The 18,177-nt window shown below is 42.7% G+C and overlaps 1 protein-coding gene across 5 annotated transcripts in view; it reads right to left on the bottom strand.

Annotated features, from left to right (window-relative positions):
• Raly (RALY heterogeneous nuclear ribonucleoprotein) overlaps positions 1–16,669 on the bottom strand; it is a 91,058-nt gene extending 74,389 nt beyond the window's left edge. For 3 of the 5 annotated variants that reach the window (XM_005384837.2, XM_005384836.2, XM_013514162.1), the window contains exon 1: positions 16,162–16,395. The gene's annotated coding sequence lies outside the window, so the exon portion shown is untranslated. Of the gene's footprint in view, positions 1–15,415; positions 15,502–16,161; positions 16,396–16,581 lie in introns of those variants that run through there. The other 2 variants (XM_013514160.1, XM_013514161.1) reach the window with 2 other exon arrangements.
• Positions 16,670–18,177: the final 1,508 nt, after the last annotated feature.

Consider the following 18,177-nt stretch of genomic DNA (forward strand, 5'->3'; position numbering starts at 1 on the left):
AAAAAAAAAAAAAAAACAGAAATGGCAAAGGGAAGTTTCCTTTACACTAGCCTGAAGACTTAGCATACATTCTAATAGGAATTCTGGATGATGGGATGAGTGGATTAATAGGTGGGCCTAACCTCTGTATTTGTTCACTGTTTTTACTCAAACCATTCTCTCCATCTGGAATATTCTTCTCACCATCTGAATCTTCAAAGTTACACTCAAATACTATGAAGTTCTAGATGCTTCCAAGATTTCTCCCAGTTATCTCTCAAGAATTCCACATTACAGGAGTGGAAGCACATATCTTTAATCCCAGCACTCCAGAGGCTGAGCCAAGAGGATTGCCAAGAGTTCAGTGCCAGTTTGGGCTACATTCTAAGTTCAAGACCAGCATGAACTACATGGGGAGATGCTGTCTCAAAAAAACAAAAGAAAATAATTCCACTATATTTCCAGATTGCTTCGTAGTATTTCATCTATAGCATTTAACATAAACTTCTGTCTTTCATTCTACAAGTACTATTTGTACCAGGCTTATTACAGAGATATAGGGAAGCAGATTACCAGCACATTCACTGCCCCCTGGCCTATAAGGTCTCAACATCATAAATGAGAGTATTCAAGGATGATATAAAGTGTAACCACAGAAGTATAAGCAAAGCACACAAAAGATTAAAATTTAAAATTAATTCTGTTTGTACAGTGATCAGGGACAGATTCACTGAAAAGGTGGCATTTCAATCAGGATGAAAGATGAGAGCTGGGGATTTAGCTCAGCAGCACAGTGCCTGTCTGGCAAGTGCGAGGTCGTGAGTTCGATTCCTGGTACCCGGCGGGGGGGGGGGGGGATGAAAGATGAGTAGAGTCTGTCAGGTAAAGGGGGCAGGAAAATAACAGGGTTTCTTTACTTAGCAGAAATAAACAAAGCAATGACAGAACCTGGCATATCCAGGAATTTTCAGAGAACAAGCACAAAGAAATTTCAGGGTTAAGCACCATACTGCTGACATAAGGCAGCAAAGTGAGATGGCATCAGACTGTATAAACCTAGGAGTCAAAGCCAATGTTTAAATTTTATCTATTACAACTTGGGATGGAGAGTGAAAAGGAGGAGACAATTTTATCTCCCCTATTTTACACAATTTCTCTTAACACAAAAAACAGATCTGCCCATTGCAGTGGCAAGACAAAAAGTTCCCAAGAGAAAGACAACTGTGAGAGAAAATGGACAAAGCAGGAGAGCAGAAGGATGCAAAAGGTAAGGCAGTAGGGTTCAAAAAACAAGAATGTGACAGGAAGGAAATGAGGAAGAGGCAAGAAAGGCACAAGGAGTAAACTGATCTATCTTGGCACACTGAGGCTCCTTGCTGTTGAGCGATCTTTTACATCTTTCTAGGTTAAAGATGATGATGATGTCAATCTGATGCTGACAGAAATAAATTTCTGACAAAAATAAAATCTTTGCACCAAGAAGAGGCTGAACACATTACCAACTGTCACCTCAACTCTCTTCCACAGTTTCACAGGACTGCAGCAAGGAGTGGAAGGGGTCAGCTCAGCTATACCAACTATCCCAAAGTGCACCCAAAGCCCCTTGCCTCATGTATTAAATATGGAGTTCAACATGGAGTCTACTCAAGATCTATGTCTGCTGGCTAGGGTACTAGAAGAAAGCTTCGTTTCCTTCTCTGCACCTTAGTTTCACGGAGAAAACAAAGGGAGTAAATAAGAAGGACTGAGAGAGCCTCTGAGATTACAGAAGCTGCTTCCCACGGGAGTGATATTTATTATATGGGACTCTATCCTACCATCCCACATCTCTTACCTTTACTCTTTCCAGTCTGAGCTATGGCCTGTTTGTATCTAAAAAGGAACCAGGCCCATAACAGAAGCCATTCCTGATACCACCACCTTTTTAGCCTCATCCAAAATCTAAAGTTCCTGCCCAGACCTGTATTCTATCTCACAGGCTACATGCAAATGCCTACACCCAAACCAATGTCGTATCTGAACCACATAAATTTGCTTAAAAATTTCTGAGTTAATTGCCAATATTAAAAATCAGACCTTGCTTTTTTAAAAAAAAATTAGATTTCTACCTGCTCTTGAAATTGTCAAGATTTGGCAACACCAGACTCTCTAAAGGGGCCTGGAATATAGCTCAGTGGTGTAAGTGCCTGCCTAGCAAGCACAAGATCCTGAGTTCAATTCCCAGTACCCAAATGAAAAACAAAACTGGACTCTCTAAGGGTAGAAGAGGCCTGCTATAATCTTATAATTTATTATATGCTTTCTCACTTTATCTGAAAAAAATGCTTTTATTATCCATTCCATAATAATTTAGTGTTAAGAGGAAACATTCACTATCCCTTTAGTCTTCGTTATGCTCAGATTTTTATAAACCCATTTAAGCAAATTTTTAAATTGATACAATACTTACAAGTCATACAGTATTCTGCAGGCACAGAGAGACAGTAAACTCGCGCCTGCCTGGCAAGTGCAAGGTTGTGAGTTCGGTTCCCGGTACCAGAGAAAAACAAAAACAAACAAACAAACAAAAGAGATAGTAAACTGAAGCTGGGAGTAGTGGCAAGTACTTGGGAGGATGAGGTAAGACGATTACAAGTTCCGGGCCAAAATGGGAAACTTAGGGAGACCCTATCTCAAAAATAAACTAAAAAAAGGACTAGAGCTGTAGCTTAATGGTAGACTGCTTGCACAGCACATCTGGAGCCTTGGCTTCAACATCCAGTACTGAAAAAAAATAGAATTACACTGAGGATCTAGAGTTTATTCCACAAACAACCTAGACAAGGTACTTAACCTTTCTGAACATATTTCCTCCTCTGTAAAAGCAAAGTATAGTCAGGCAATTGCTGCAGAAAATTCCTTTCAGCTACAAAATTCTACCATCACAAGAACTTAGTATAATACCCTTTCTGAGTTCCTAACACTTATCTTCCTCTTTATCTGAGAAATCGTGATCAGTTGTCATGGAAATTACCATGGTGCTCCACATACTGGATGATGATGTTACAATAATTATAAGCAGTCACAAGCAGTGAGAAAAGTCACTTACTCAGAAAGTCACCTACTTCCAATACATAGGAGCTACATCTCATTGCAGCTGGAGAGAAAAAAAGACCACGTATTAATTCCTAAGTAAAATAGTTTTGAGTTTAATTAGATGTCATAGTTTCTTTTATGACACACCAGATCCACAGTCCCAGCTCCAGTGTGCAAGTATTAGAGACTATCAAAAATTAGAGGTAGGCACTGTACACACCTGTAATCCAAGGTACTCAGGAGGCTGAGACAGGAGGATGGCAAATTTGAGCCCAATCCAGACAACTCAGTGACTTAGCAAGAGCTTGTCTCAAAGGGTGGGGGGCACTAGGGATATGGCTCCCTATGAAGGCTCTAAGTTCAATCAATGCCTTCAATTGGATGGGTGCTCCCAGCCAATTTAGCTGGGTGTGATATAATCCTAGTTATTTGGGGCCTAAGGCAATTGCAAATTTGAGGCCAGCCTAGAAAACATAACAAGCACCTGTCTCAAAAATAAAAAAGAAAGAGAAAAATACAACTTAAGAGCAAGGTCCTCTAAGTCATCTAGTTTGCTGTTTTTAAGATGTCCTAACAGTAACCAACAGCAGCACCAAAAGTTCCCAGTAAAACCAAGATAATTCACTTAGTCCCTCAGGATTTATCAACATTACAACTAGAGAGAGTTCCATCTAGAGCTGGGCTGGTGGTCCTTGAGGGCTAAGCAGGTAGCAAACTGAGTTGACCAAGTATTTTCAAAACATGCCTGGATATCACAGAGACAATAAGAAATGGTATGCCTTGACAAACTTAAGAATAAAATATGCTCCTGCCTGAAAGGAGCCCGCCTATAAGGGAGCAGTTAAGTGTAGAGAGAAAAAAATGAAGAATGTGATACTATGAAACTAAATCCTTCTGACAACTTAGGCTGATGCTCTAAAGGGTTGCTCAAGGATCACAGCCACATCTCTTTGCCTCAGAGACAGACAACAAGCTGATTAAACACAGGCAAGACACTGTATAAGAAGTCATAATACATGGAACCCTATAGAAGACTCAAGGAGTAAAGTCTTCAGCAGAATAGGTACAGCCTTATTCTTACTCCTGTGAAAAATTGCTCATTCGCAGTACCAGCATCAAACTTCTGCTCAAAAATCCTCCTCTCTTCATACGGTTCCAGTCACCTTCACAGGACCCATGCCAGAGTTATCGCCACTGAAAGGCAGTCCCAATCTCTCCAGACTGGAGACCAACTCAAAATAAAAACACTGTAAGCTAAACAAAATATGTATGTGGGCCTAGCACAATCCAAGGGGCTGACAGTTTTCAATCTCTCATCTAGAGGGCAAGACACTCTAAACAGGTCTGGAATGGAAAGCATTTACAAGTCCCTTCAATAAATATTAGCTCTATAGCATTAGATAAAGGTTGAGTAGCTTGGTTCCCTCAGATGGTTACCTTTGAAACTCTTTTTCCTGAACTTCACAACTAAAATTTTCTTTTCATTGCAAAACAGCAAAACTGCCTCCATTACAATCAGATATGCTTGGGAGTGAACAGCACCAATGCTAAATTCTTGTTCTTTCTTGAAGAAGGATAGTATTTCCATGCTTTACTCCATCATTATTCTATTGTCTACAGATTTCTTTAGTATTTCCATAAATATAATAACACATTTACCAAAGAGAAGAGGAAAAAAAACACTAGCTACCACTGAAATATTAACTGAACCCAAGAATGGAACGTTTTATTACTGAGAAGAACCTTTGTTTTCTATTTACCAAATCAGTCAGAGTAATGAGCAAGGTACAGGCAGGCAGGCAGGCACACACACAAAAACACACACTCTCACTCTTAGTTTATAGGTAAAGGCACCTAACCTAAAAGGATCAATAGAACCTGCTTCTTAGGGCTGAAATGAAAAATAAGATCTTGTATGTACAAAGGCCCTACCATAAGATAACCTTCAATAAATACTAGCTCTATAGCATGAACACAAGATACCAAGTATGGTAACTTGACAAAGTGGGCACACATTTCAAGGTAGCTATTATAGTTATACCTTGAAACCCATCAAATTGGGTATTTCACACATTTTGATAAGAAAATTTTATCCTGGTACTCATTTGTTAGGTACACAACAAGCAAGTATTGGTCAATGTCAACTGCCTTGTAACTCGATATCCTTTTCCAGCCAAAACAATCTGTTTGGTACTCACCATTTTTGGTACTCATGCCTCTTAGACCAATAACAACAAATACCATCAAGGTACCCACTGTATTAATAGGAAGGACACTTAGGTTTAGAACCCAGATCAGATTTTTAATGTAATACTCAATTTTACAGGGCACCTGGATAGCCTCTGGTGAATGTCTCATAGTAGCTCTAGCACCCCTAGTCTCTCTTAACAAACACCTTAGATCTGACACAGGGTAAGGAGCTGACTAATGTTCAACATGAAAGTGTTGCTTGCTCCCTAGGACTAGCTAGGGTCACCTTATTTCCCCCAACCAGGTAATTTAAGGTACATTTTCTAATATTTGCTGACAGAACAAAGAGGAAAGGCTCTAAGACAAGATCAATGTTCATGCCAACCTTCAAAGCGATTTGGCAAAACTACAGAAAATAAACACCCAGCCAGGTCCACTGGCAGGATAAAAGCTGACAAGAAATGGCAATTTTTCCCTGAACAAATATACAAGTAATAGATGAGCTCTGAGTCTAAGCTCTTTAGGTTCTAGTGTTTCCCTCCCTCCATTTTAAGAGCACACACAAACTCTCTTGTCATATTTCAGGTACAACTGCTTGCTGAATTAATTTCTTCCCTGAAATAATGTAAAGAGGCAAAGATATCATTCTCATCCTTCTACCATTTACATACAAACTGGCTTCAGAAAAGTCTGATCTTTTCCACCTGCTCTGGGAGGGTATAAAAAGCCACCACACTTTCACTGAGTATGTGATACCTCTGTACCCACTGCTTTTTAAGAGAAATATAAATGCTACTGTCTGGTCATGCTTCTCTCTCAAGTTGTTCCCATTATACAAATGTCTTCTATCTATACGGCTTAAATCTCTTACAACTTCCTGGTAAAGGGGGAGGAGAGGAGGAGAAAGAATGTCAACTGAAAAAAAATATAGCTGTTGCTTTTAGGTAGTCTGACAGAAACTGAAATATTAACATTTCATAAGTCATAAGCACAGCCAGCCGGAATATCAGAAATTAGGATGGTCTCAGCAGGACGTGGTGGCATGCCTGTAATCCCAGCACTTGGGAGGCTGAGGCAAGAGGATCGTTGCAAGTTTGAGGCCAGCCTGGGCTACAAGGTGAGCTCAAGGCCAGCCTGAACTGCATAGCAGTCTCAAAAGACAACAAAAACAAAAACAAATTTAAAAAAAAAAGAAATTAGGATGGTCTTGAACAACATATGGTCACTATCCTTGTACTACAAAGCCCACCCAGCTCAAATACTCTCTCCTCATTCTTTCTTCCAATCATAGAGACTAGCTCAGACTACTCTTCTTATTTTCTAGATGAGAGAAGAAAGGTTGAGAGAAAGTGACTTCTCCAGTTTACCTGGCCTTATTAGTGCCTGAGCCAAGTTTTACACGAAACTACCTTACACCTTATTATATCTTCATGATGTTACTATTTCCCTCAAAGAAACTGCAAGGTTCCTGAAGAACAGAGTATGCCTAACACATTTATATTCCTTCCAGCACCAAATGATGACCCAGTACAGTCCAAACACTTGAACCAATTGATTTCAATATTGTCCGAACCTTCAAGGACTGACACAGGCATACTTTCTCTCCTTTTAGACCCCACAGGCAATGCTAAATTGTTGGAAGAAACGATGAACACAACACAGCATCCTGAGTAACATTTCTCTTTTAGGATGTGGAGGGAACAAGATTAGGGCAGCCTCAACGTTCCCTCCCTCCTTCTCCATTTCCTCCATGCAGCAAAGCATTCAAAGAAAGCTGACAGAGGCGTAGCAACAGGCTTTGCAAACAATTTAATCACAATTAGTTAAGTCATAAATTGATCAGATGCCAAAAATCACACCTCACATAACTCCTACTGTTTATCAAAAAACACAGTATAAAAAACGTAAAATAATTCAATATGAAATTTAATTTTCTTCTTTCCTAAATAAGAAGCTAGACAATGCCATATCTTTCTGGCACCCAGCCAGAGCACCGATGTGAGGAGAATAGGGAAGTCACCAGGCAAATGTCTGACCACTCAAATCTAAAGGACAATGCTGTTCCCTGCTCCAATGTTCTTGGCTTTATACACTGGATGTCACACATCTTAAAAACAGAAAATATATGGATAACAGACAGAAAAAAAGAAGAGGGTAAGACAATGTCAACAATAAATCTGTATTAGAAGTCAAATAATCATACAAATTCTCTTGCCTAATGATATACAGTTATCTACCAATTATGTTCGTTCCAGTCAGAACTTAAAACACAAATATCTGAACCAGGGCAGCAAGGGTAGGAACGGGCCAGGATTTGCTTTACTTACATGTTTTTTCCTCTCAACCCTAAAAGTCATCTGAGGGCAGGAATTATGTCTTGCCTGACATTTACATTCTACACAGGAAAAACATATAGGAGGTATTTCAAATTAGTGGAATGAATGGTTGAGCTTAAATATGAAAGGCTGCTGAATTTGAAAGCATAAATAATGTTATACCAGTCAAATAAACTACACAGAATGGTAACTCTAACTCTACCTAATTGTAGTAAGGGTTGATTTTAATTGGTGTGAAAATCAATTTCAGTGAATCCTTTAAGGTTTGAAGCAAAATTATTCTTGTGTTCAACTGATTCATGCACAAACTCTCATTATTATATTGATAACACCATTCCTAAGTGCCAGCTTATTGCAATCTGCAAGAACAAAGTCCAAACAAAAGCCTTTAAAATCATCTATAGGAGCAGGAACATTTGATTTCTCAGTATAGCGTGATCATACCTTACACAAAGAAACTTCAGACCTAAGCTGGGCATGGTGGCACACACCTATAATACCAGCACTCGGGAGGCTGAGGCAGGCATATCACTGTGAGTTCAAGACCAGCCTAAGCTACAAAGTAAGCTCAAGGCCAGCCTGAACTGCATAACAAGACCTTGTCCCAAAAAAAAAAAAAAAAAAAAAAAAAAAAAAAAGAAAACTCAAACCTACAGAAATGATGGCATGGTTTTAAAATCTACTGTGGAAAAAAATAAATAAAATAAAATAATAAAATAAAATAAAATCTACTGCGGGTTTGTTTTCACTAGCACAAAGAATTACTAAGGAAACTAAACAAATAGACCAAGGGAAATCATGCAAAGAGCACCTTTAACTAAGCTTACTAAAATCCTTAATACAACAAATAAACACACAACAGCTAAATACCAGATAAATGCCTCTGTAATGAAAAAAACCTAGCCAACAACATTAAGCTTCTAAACTTGGCCTTCTAAAAGAGAATATTTACTTGGAATAAAACGATGATTCTTAGCTTGAAAGAGAACTATTGAGTCTCTACAGATGGCATTTCAAGGGCCAGGTAACCTCAGAAGGAATATCTACTTCATAAGGCTAAAGCTCTAAGGAAATGTAAGTTTCTAGTCTAATGTTTTTCCAGACCTACCAAGAGAACCTTAGAGTATCCCTTAAAAGACTTTAAGAATGTTCTTTAAATTTTTCCCTTCATTCTGTGATTTTTAAATAGTTTGCTAGATGTTTAAATATAACTTTTTAGAGTTTTAGACTCCCAAATTTGTCCCACAGGACTATGGTTCCAAGTTTTAATGCAACTCAGCAGACAATTTGACAAATTCATCACATAAGCAATTTTTCAGCAATCTGTCCACTATAGAAAGCAAGATATATATTTGTTTATACATAAAAAGGTATCTTTCATGAACCCAGAATTAAACCCTCTGAGATTCTAGTAAAGTTCCTTCTCCTTCCAGAGATGAATTTTTAAACCACTTCCATAAAACCAGAAATTATCAGACTGCTAAGAGGTAGAAAAGTCATTCAAGATTATCTAATTCAGCCTCCTGTTTTACAAATAGGAAGACTAAGATCCCACAGAGTAGTAGGTAATTACAACTAATGTGAGTTTGGCAAGCAGCAAAAATCCAATGGAAAAAAAAAACCCACTGGATGCTATTTTCCCCAGTGGAACTCAATAAGCATGTCAGGAGGATAGCCAGATTTTCACTTTAGTTTGGTGCAGCACTCCTAAACCTGACTGGTGTAACACCACCTTCCCTACCCCATCATGGAGAGCAGGGGGCAGTGGGCAACTTGAACAGCTCTTCTGGAGATGGAGACTAGAGCCCAAGGACAACATCCCATTCCTTCCTCTTTTCCTCCAGGAGGTACAGCACATTTATTATCATGAAGGCCATTATGAAATAAGACACTAACACTGAGGAAACAGGAGAGGCAGTGAAAACAGAAAAGGTAACAATGATACTTGGGCAGATTCCTATTTCTATGTATTCCATTAAGTTAGGGGAGGAGAGGGAGGTGAATTCAAAGGAACGCTGAACCTTTTTTCTGCTTCCACATTCCATCCCTCATCTTTAGATCTTTCAGAATTTCAGGGAACTGGGCATGGTGGGGCACACCTGTAATCCCAGCACTCAGCGGGGCTGAGGCAGGAGGATCGTTGTGAGTTCCAGACCAGCCTGGGCTATAAAGTGAGCTCAAGGCCAGCCTAAAATGCATAGTGAGAGCCTGTCTCCAAAAGACAAAGAAAAAAAAAAAAGAAGCAGGGCTAGAGAAGGAAAAGAATTTGATCAAGCCCACACACTAAATAGCAGAGCTCAGATCAAATGATCCTCTGGCTAAGTAAACTTTCAATGCATCCCACTGCCCCCTTACATCCTAAGGGTCTGTAAGCTGCACTCTGAACACAGGTCTGAAATTTTCCTCACAGTACCCAAGGAAAAGCAGTGACATTACTGCTGTCATTTTCTCCCTTCCAGTTATACATTCTATACATGAAACGAAAATTGAATAAAGCCAGGTTTTTAAAAATATTCATGTGGAAATTCTCTTGCTGTCTCCAACCCTATCCCCCAATCCCAAACACTGCCTAAGAAAAGCAGGGAGGGAGTATCTCTCCTAGAGATATATTGCCTAAATCATCACCTAGAATCATAAAATGTTATTGCTAGAAGGGACCTTTAGGTCATCTAGTCATTATTTCCATTCATTATTCAGATAAGTAAACCCAGACATTTGCCACCTGATGAAAAAGCTAAAGCCCAGAGCAAGGCCTCCTGACTCCGATCCCTAGTCCCCCGCTCCCCACTTATCTTTCCATATCCTGCCCTGGCTGCCTCATCCAATCACCTTCTCACCACACCACCAAGGTATCTAAGCTACTGAGATCTGCCTTTTTGGAAACATGAGCTCTTCAGGCTATTTTATTCATCTTCGTTTTCCCAATGCCTGGCACAGGTGACTTCAGACTTAAAAAGGGATACACTGGTACATGTAAAGTGTTAAAGGACATTGGGCAGGGGAATGTAAGCTTTTCTTGACTTAACACAAGCAGTCTTCAACACTGTACAAGGCCTACATGTCTAAGATTTAGTATTTTCTCCTTCTCCAAACTAGTGTTTATATCATCCAATTTAGCCAGAGTTATCAGATTTTTGTTGTCACAGTCTCTCACTGTCCCTCCCCCACCTCCTATCGAACAAAGAACAGAGATCTGTAACTAGAAGTAAATGAAAGCAGATGGAGAAGACCCTATATGAGAAACCCTCTCCCTTTCTTTGTGTGCCCCTTTGTCCTGTATCCCCATCTATATAACCACACTAGGTAGAAACCCAGATGTCAGCCAGCCTGCTTCCTTCCTTATCTTCCACACCAATAAACACATCTGATAGTCTTACCACTCATTTCCACCACCTCCTACATATATACACAGTACCACAACTCCATCCAAAACACCATCACCTCAGCCCTGCATTACTCCACCAGCTTCCTAAATGGTCTCTGCCCATGATGCTCTAGCTCTTGGTCCACTGCCGTAACAAGTAGCCAGAGATATCCTTCTAAGACATTCATGGGCTCCTTCCCTTGGAATATGGTCTGAAGTCTTCCACAGGGGCAACAAGGTCCTTTTGTGATTGGCCCTTTGCCTACCTTGCCAGTCTCTCCCTCACCACGTCCACTCACCTAATGCTTTATTCTCAGGAAATCTTGAGAAATTTATTTAACCCATTTGGGACTATTTCCTCACCTACAGGATGAGAACAATTGTATCTACCTCTCAGGGTAATTATAGGAAGAAATGAGTTATTGCATTTAAAATGCTTAGAGTAATACCCCCGACAGACACAGTAAATGACTGAAAGTCTCACCTATTATCACCATCCCTGGACTTGTGTGGTTACCTGCCTCCTGTTTTCCTGGCTTACGTCTGTTTTTTCCTAGTCTAGGCTTGGCCAACTTCTCCAAGGAAGCTTTCCCTTCTCCAATGCTAGGTCAGAAGCTCTTCCTCCATGCTTTCACAGTGCCTATCTTCGTTACAACACTTCTCACATACCTGCTTCCTTGGCTGTTTTCCCCACTAGGCTGTATGCACTCAAATTCCCAAGCTTAGTACATGCTGGCAGATGGTTTTAAATTGTTCAGTGAATAGAAAATACTTCCTAATAATGAACGGGGTGTCCAATGAAATGATCTCAACAAGTAGTTGATTCAAATGTTGGCTAGGTGGTCTAAATGACTTTATGGCACTTCAGCTACAAGATTCTACCTAATAAGGGCTGGGGATTTAGCTCAGCGGCACAGTGCCTGCCTGGCAACCACGAGGTCTTGAGTTTGATTCCCGGTACCGGGAAGAAAAAAAAAAACAAGATTCTACCTAATAAACAATTCAGCATACTCTGACTTCATTGGTCTGAACTTTATTATGCAGACAATGCAGACAATGCAGGCCATCAGATTTTTAAGGAGCATGGACATGGGCGGACATGAACAAGAGGGTAGGGAGTGTTGAGAAAGCATATTCTCATCTCTAGAATACTCCCTAGTCTCAAACCCTGTTGGCATCTGGACAAAATCCAACCACTTTGCATAAATATACATACTCTACCCACCCCAAACACCTAGACATAGAAATAGTCAAACCAAAGAGAATGTTGGAAGGTTAAATGTATCATCTAATGCTACCCTAAACACTTACAAGCAGTGAGAATTGATAAATACCCTCTAAGAACATAAATGTTAATCCCTCCTATGTGACTTTATGGAAAGAGGGGGACACAGACAAGGAGCATGTCATAAGGTTAATCCACTTAACCAGCCTCTGAGTAGTCTGATCCAAGCTGCTGTCATAGTACCGCTATTTCTGATCACTGCAGTCCCATATGCTCAAACCCTGGTCAGAAAAGCAGGTACAAACAAGGCAAGGGTGAGGAATTGTCTGGTTTCTATTTCAAGAGTAGGAGGTTTCTTCTGAGGATATAGTTGGGAGCTAGTACAAATCCAGAAAAGGCTTCGGCAATAAAAAAACTTCAATCCACAGAAAGAAGAAAGGTAAAAGAAAGCTTTCAGACAGAACCTAGCCTAGATTCATGCTATGGGGCTTCTTGCCACACCCTACTGCAGATGAGGACGAATAATCTTTCCATCTACAGAGCACTCTGAGATGAAGGCACTAAAGAGTACCAGCTTTGTCAGTCACAAAGAGACAAATATTGTATGATTTCACTTCTGTGTGATTCTTAAAGTAGACAAATTCACAGAAATTAGAATGGTGGTTGCCAGGGGATAAGCAGAAAAGGAAAAGGATTTATTATAATGGATATGGATGGTAGTGATGCATGCACAACACTGTGAATGCACTTAATACCACATAACTCTACATGTAACAATACTTAAAATAATAAATGAAATATGTGTATATATAAAACAGCACAATTTCAAAAAGCATGCCAGTTTTAAAGTTACACTGTCTGCAGTTTGAATCCTGGCTTGGCCAAGTAACAAGCAAGCCATGTAACCTCTCTAAGTCTGTTTCTTCAATAATAATAATACCTGATTAAAATGTTGCTCTGAGTTAAATGACATACTCCATTTAAAGTCCTTACTCCAGTGACTGATGGTACATGTAAGTACTTTTTTAAAACTACAACAATGTACTTTCTCATGGTCCCCACAACAGTCCTGTGAAAGTTTACATAAGGAAAATGAGGCCCAAAGTCCACACGGAGTAGCTCAGTTCACCATGCCACATCAAAACCTCTATCCATGAGCTGTCTTGTGCTCCAGACTTATTAATTCTACCATGGAAATGAAGCGCCCTAACCTCTGTTCCACTACCATATAGTAGTAAAAAGGAGACATAAACCAGACCCTAAAACCCTAAACCCACAAACTCCCCTACACAACTAGATTAAAAATCAGATAATGGTTACAAAAGAGTATTGTAAGTTATAAACATAAAAATGAGAACTCCCCTTCTGGGTATCTTCCTAGAAGAACTAAAAACATTGTTCCATAGCAATATTATGTACACCCATGTTTATAGCAGCACAATTTGTAGTAGCCAGATTTTGGAAAGAATCAACATGCCCATCAACCGAGAAATGGATAAAAAAGATGTGGTCCTTTTATACAATGGAGTACTATTCAGCCATGAAGAAGGATGAACTGGAGACTTTCATAGGTAAATGGATGTAACTCGAGACCATACTCATAAGTAAAATGAACCAGATGCAAATTTGCAGACATGATATCATCTCCCTAGTGTGAGAAGCTGAAAGAGTAAGTAAGATCAAAATGTACAAAAGTTATTGTAAAATGGGAAGAAACTGTTCAAAAGGAAAGAGAAACTGGGAGGGGGGAAAGGAGAAAACAAAGAAGGGAAAAAATATGTACATAGTCATACTAATTTCTCTTAGTTAACTGAAAAGAAAGGTTTGTGCTAATATTTTTTGGACAATTAAGTGTCTATATCTTGTATTCTGAGTAAGTTAATGATAACAATACACAATGTACTAACCATTGTTACCCTCCTATTATCTTGTTTTGAAATTTTTTTTTAAATTAAAAAAAAATGAGAATGTAACAAAAACTGGTACACCTGTACACAAAACCTGGCTTCTTTTTAACATCAAATACAAAGTACATGAAGTAGCTGGGACTACACAACCTCCTTGAGATTTCCAATTACTCAGGATTCCTGATCTTAAAGCTTAAATAAGTAGTTTAGTGCCACTTTAAGGTTGCAAGATATGGGAGAAATAAAAATTACCAGACTGGAAGAAGAGAATTCCTGTTTGACACTAAGCGTCTGTGAATCTGACAACTTATTTCCCCTTTCCAAAATTCAGTCAACGGGAAAGGGGAGGAAAGCAGATACTAGAGTTGGACCGGACAATCGGTAAAACCCTTTCAACACACGCGACCACCCCTCAACATAAATCTAGAATCTCGGGAGGTGGAGGGAGCTAAGCCGACCTACCAGCTCCAAACAGCTAACGCAAACATTCTTTAAGACTCTTTAAGACCTGGCTAAAGAACTCTTCAGCCTGATTTTTACACATTCCTCACAACCAGGGTCAAACACACTGGAACACTTGACAAAGTTAATTTTCATTTATTTTAACCCCTCTGGGTCTTACCTAAAAATAATAAAAATAAAAACTACTTGAAGGCAGCAAGTTGAAGGAGAGGACCTGGGCTATACCTTGCCCTTTCCCCGCAAATACAATCTATAATAGAAATCTAAACAACAAAACATGCAAAGTCTGGAGGAGAAACACGCCATGAACAAAATACAGGGTAGATTTCACTGTTTATAAAGAATAGGGCTGGGGATTTAGCTCAGCGGCACAGCGCCTGCCTGGCAAGCGCAAGCTCGTGAGTTCGATTCCCGGTACCGGAAAAAAAAAAAAAAATTAAAGGCTCCTTGAGCTAAAGGCCAAGGAATTTCAAGAGTCTCCTGCATTCATCAACCTATAAGGAAAATACCAGCAAGAAATTCATCCGAACTTCCTTCCCTTGGAGCCCTGCTAGTCTTAAAATGAAACTTCATCTACAATAAAGTGGACACTGGCCCCGGAGTCAGGGAGAGCCCCGCATTAAGCCTCTAACTAAATGGTAGCGTTACCTGACCGTAAATCAAAATTCCCTCTACACCACGGGATGATACATACACCAGAAAATATAAATATAAAAGATAAAAACCACTGCTTTGCACTTCTTTAGTACTGTGAGTTGAAGCAAATTATTTAACCTCTCTGCACCTCGATTTCTGCGTCTGTCAATGAAGGCAATTCTAGAAGGCCGCTGTGATGATAGTCTTACCAAGTTCCTCGGTCAATCTTACTAAATGTTACCTGTTGGTTTGAAACGCTTCTCTCACATATGAGTTCCCTCTCTGGATTCGCGAATGCCTTGCGGGGTTAGTTTCTGTTTACCCCATTTCGCAGAGGGGCAAATGAAGACTCGGCCGCAAAGCGCTTGGGTGAAGTGCGGAATACGACCCCAGCTCGAGGGCCTGTTCTTCCTCTCCGAGATCAAGGTGCGCCTCGAGCCCAGGACCGACCCCGGCGGGGCCCAGGAGCTCGGGCCCGCGGAGAGCGAAGGCAGCAGCAGTTGCGCGCGCCCCAGGGAGCGCTCAGCCCCGGCCAGGGCGGGAGCGCCGGAAGCAGCTCTGGGCCGGCGCAGGAGCAGGGGCCGGGCCGCCGGAGGCCTCCCGGCGCAGCCTCCGCTCGCCTCCCTCCTCCCCTCGCCGGGCGGGGCGGGACACGAGCACAAAAGACTCCAACTTCCGAGCGGGCGCGGGCCCACCCCGCCAACTCCTGGCCCAGGCCCGGCCCGCGTTCAGAACGCGGGCGGCAAACGCTCGGGCGAGCGGGAGCGAGCGCGGATGGGCCGGGCCGGGGGCCGAAGGCGGCGGAGCCGGGAGGGAGGAGGAGAGGGGGAGGGGGCCTGGAGTTACTCAGGCTACCAGGACTTCCCGAATGGCCGAAAAAAGAGTTTCTAAAAATAGGCAGCGGCCACCCAGAAGGGGTGGGCGACCCAGAAGACACAAGGAACACCCCCCCGCGCCCCTAAGGGGACGCCTGCGGCCCCCACTCACCCGCGCCGAAAGGTCTGGTGGAAGCCGCGCGGCGTAGAAGGAAGAGGTGCCGGCCGCACTCGGGCGGAAGAGAAAGAGGGGTAAGGAGCTGGCCCAGGCCAAAGCTAGAGAAGGCTGAACACGCGCACGAGTCGCTACCGCCCCCTCAGCCCTCCTCGGCTTTGCGTCCCGCGCCCGCGCCGCCCGCGCCGCCCGCGCCGCTCGCGCGCCCAGCCGCACTGACAGCGGCGCGAGCCCCGTAGCCGCGAGTCCTGCCCCTGGCCGGCACCACTCAAGTGCGCGGGGGTGGGGGCTCCCGGGGCAGCTTCCCTCCGCTCGGCCGCGCCTGTCGCCCCGGCCCCGGCCTTTCCCTCTACCTGGCCTGCCTCCCGGGAAGGACACGGTGACACAAGCACAAGGAGTCCTCAGCCCCGCCCTTACCCAGCTCGGCTTCCCAGGAGCGTGAGCTCTCCCTACCCCCGCAGGCTGGCTTTGGAAAGGTCCAGAGCTTCGGCGCGGAGAGGAGGGAGGAGGGGCCGGGGCGGGGTCTGGCGGGGAGGAGGGATTGGGCTAGGAGGCGGGGCTAGAGGAGGGATGGGAGTCACACCAGTAGGGGCCAGGGGGCGGGGCGAGTGCGCGGGTGATGCCAAGGGGAAAAGGACGCCGGACAGGTGTGGAAGACGATGGCGGAGGCCTCAGAGAGCCGGAGCCGGGGCGGTGCTCGAAAGAAGGAAGGGCTGTGGGCGGGGCTAAAGGGAGATCGTGCCTGGAGGAGGCGGACCCGGAAGCGCAGCAGGGAGGAGGGGGTCCAGGATCGCCACTCTGGGGAGGAGCCGGAAGGAGGCAGGCCCTAAAGGGGGCTGAGTGGGTGGTGCTTCAGGTGGGAGAGGCCTGAAGAGAGCACCCAAAGCTGGAGTGTGGGGGTAGTGCCAGAGCAATCCGAAAGAAGCGGTAATACCAGTACCTTGAGCTGCATGAGGGTCCTCCCTCGCTGCCAAAGCAGGGACTGAGCAGAGGCTGTGGTGAGGGTGGTCTGGCCCGAGGCGCCACTCTTCCAAAAAAAACATAATAGTAAGGTTGGTTACATTCAAGTAGCTTTACCTTTCTGGGGTGCAGGAGATGTCTTTGTTGATCTTGGTAGTGGGCATCTCTCCTGTTAGAATCTCAAACTTGAATCAGTGTTCCAGCCTCCAGAATCTCCCAGCTATCACCAGCCGCATGGGTTCTTGTTTCTAGTAATACTGGAAGTGAAAACTAAAGCACAAATTTACAGGAAAAAGCTGTAATTAGAAAGTCAGAGAATATAGTAAGGGACTTTAATTGAAGGATCTGACAAAGATTAGGCCGGGCTGGGCAAGGACACCAGCTTGAGCAGCTGGAGAGGACACCCTGTGATGAAGGGGAGCAAAGAGGCCAGCTTTGAAGGATTAGCCGGTGGGCTGGGGTCCAGTTGATCATTATCTCTATCAGGATTTCAGCTCTGGAATCCTTAAATCCTCGTGGTGGGGAGATGGTTTGTTCCCGTGAAAAGATTCTCTCTGCTGTGGTTTCGGTCACGTGGGGCTCTGCTTTTTCTGGAATCAAGGTGGTAACAGGTTTAGGACCAAGGGGGAAAGACTTGGTATAAAGAGCCTGTAAATCCTTTGTCTTGTGTTCTCAATCTTGAAGGGAGATGCAAATTCAGGGCTAATAAACCGTTAGCCAACTTTTAGGTAGACACACCCTAAATGACTAACATGCCTACAGGGAGAATTAAGAGATTTGACCCAGAGCTTTATGCTAACAGAAGATGCAAAATGAAGCTCAAGCTTCTTTCTGCTTTTGGTTACCTATTGTGCATCTGTAGACCTAAGTAAGGAGTCAGTTTTTAACAAAAATGGCTTTTAGGTACTTGAATATACCAGAAGAAGATACAAATTGTGTTTTTAATGAATAACAAGCTAAGGTCCCAGGAGTCTCCCCATCCTGTCCCTATAGTGATCTCAATCTCTGTTTCTGTCTCTGTGTCTGTCTCTGACTCTGTCTCTCTTTGTCTCT

This window comes from Chinchilla lanigera, unplaced genomic scaffold, assembly GCF_000276665.1.
Source record: "Chinchilla lanigera isolate Chin_1 unplaced genomic scaffold, ChiLan1.0 scaffold00021, whole genome shotgun sequence".
Classification (NCBI taxonomy): domain Eukaryota; kingdom Metazoa; phylum Chordata; class Mammalia; order Rodentia; family Chinchillidae; genus Chinchilla; species Chinchilla lanigera.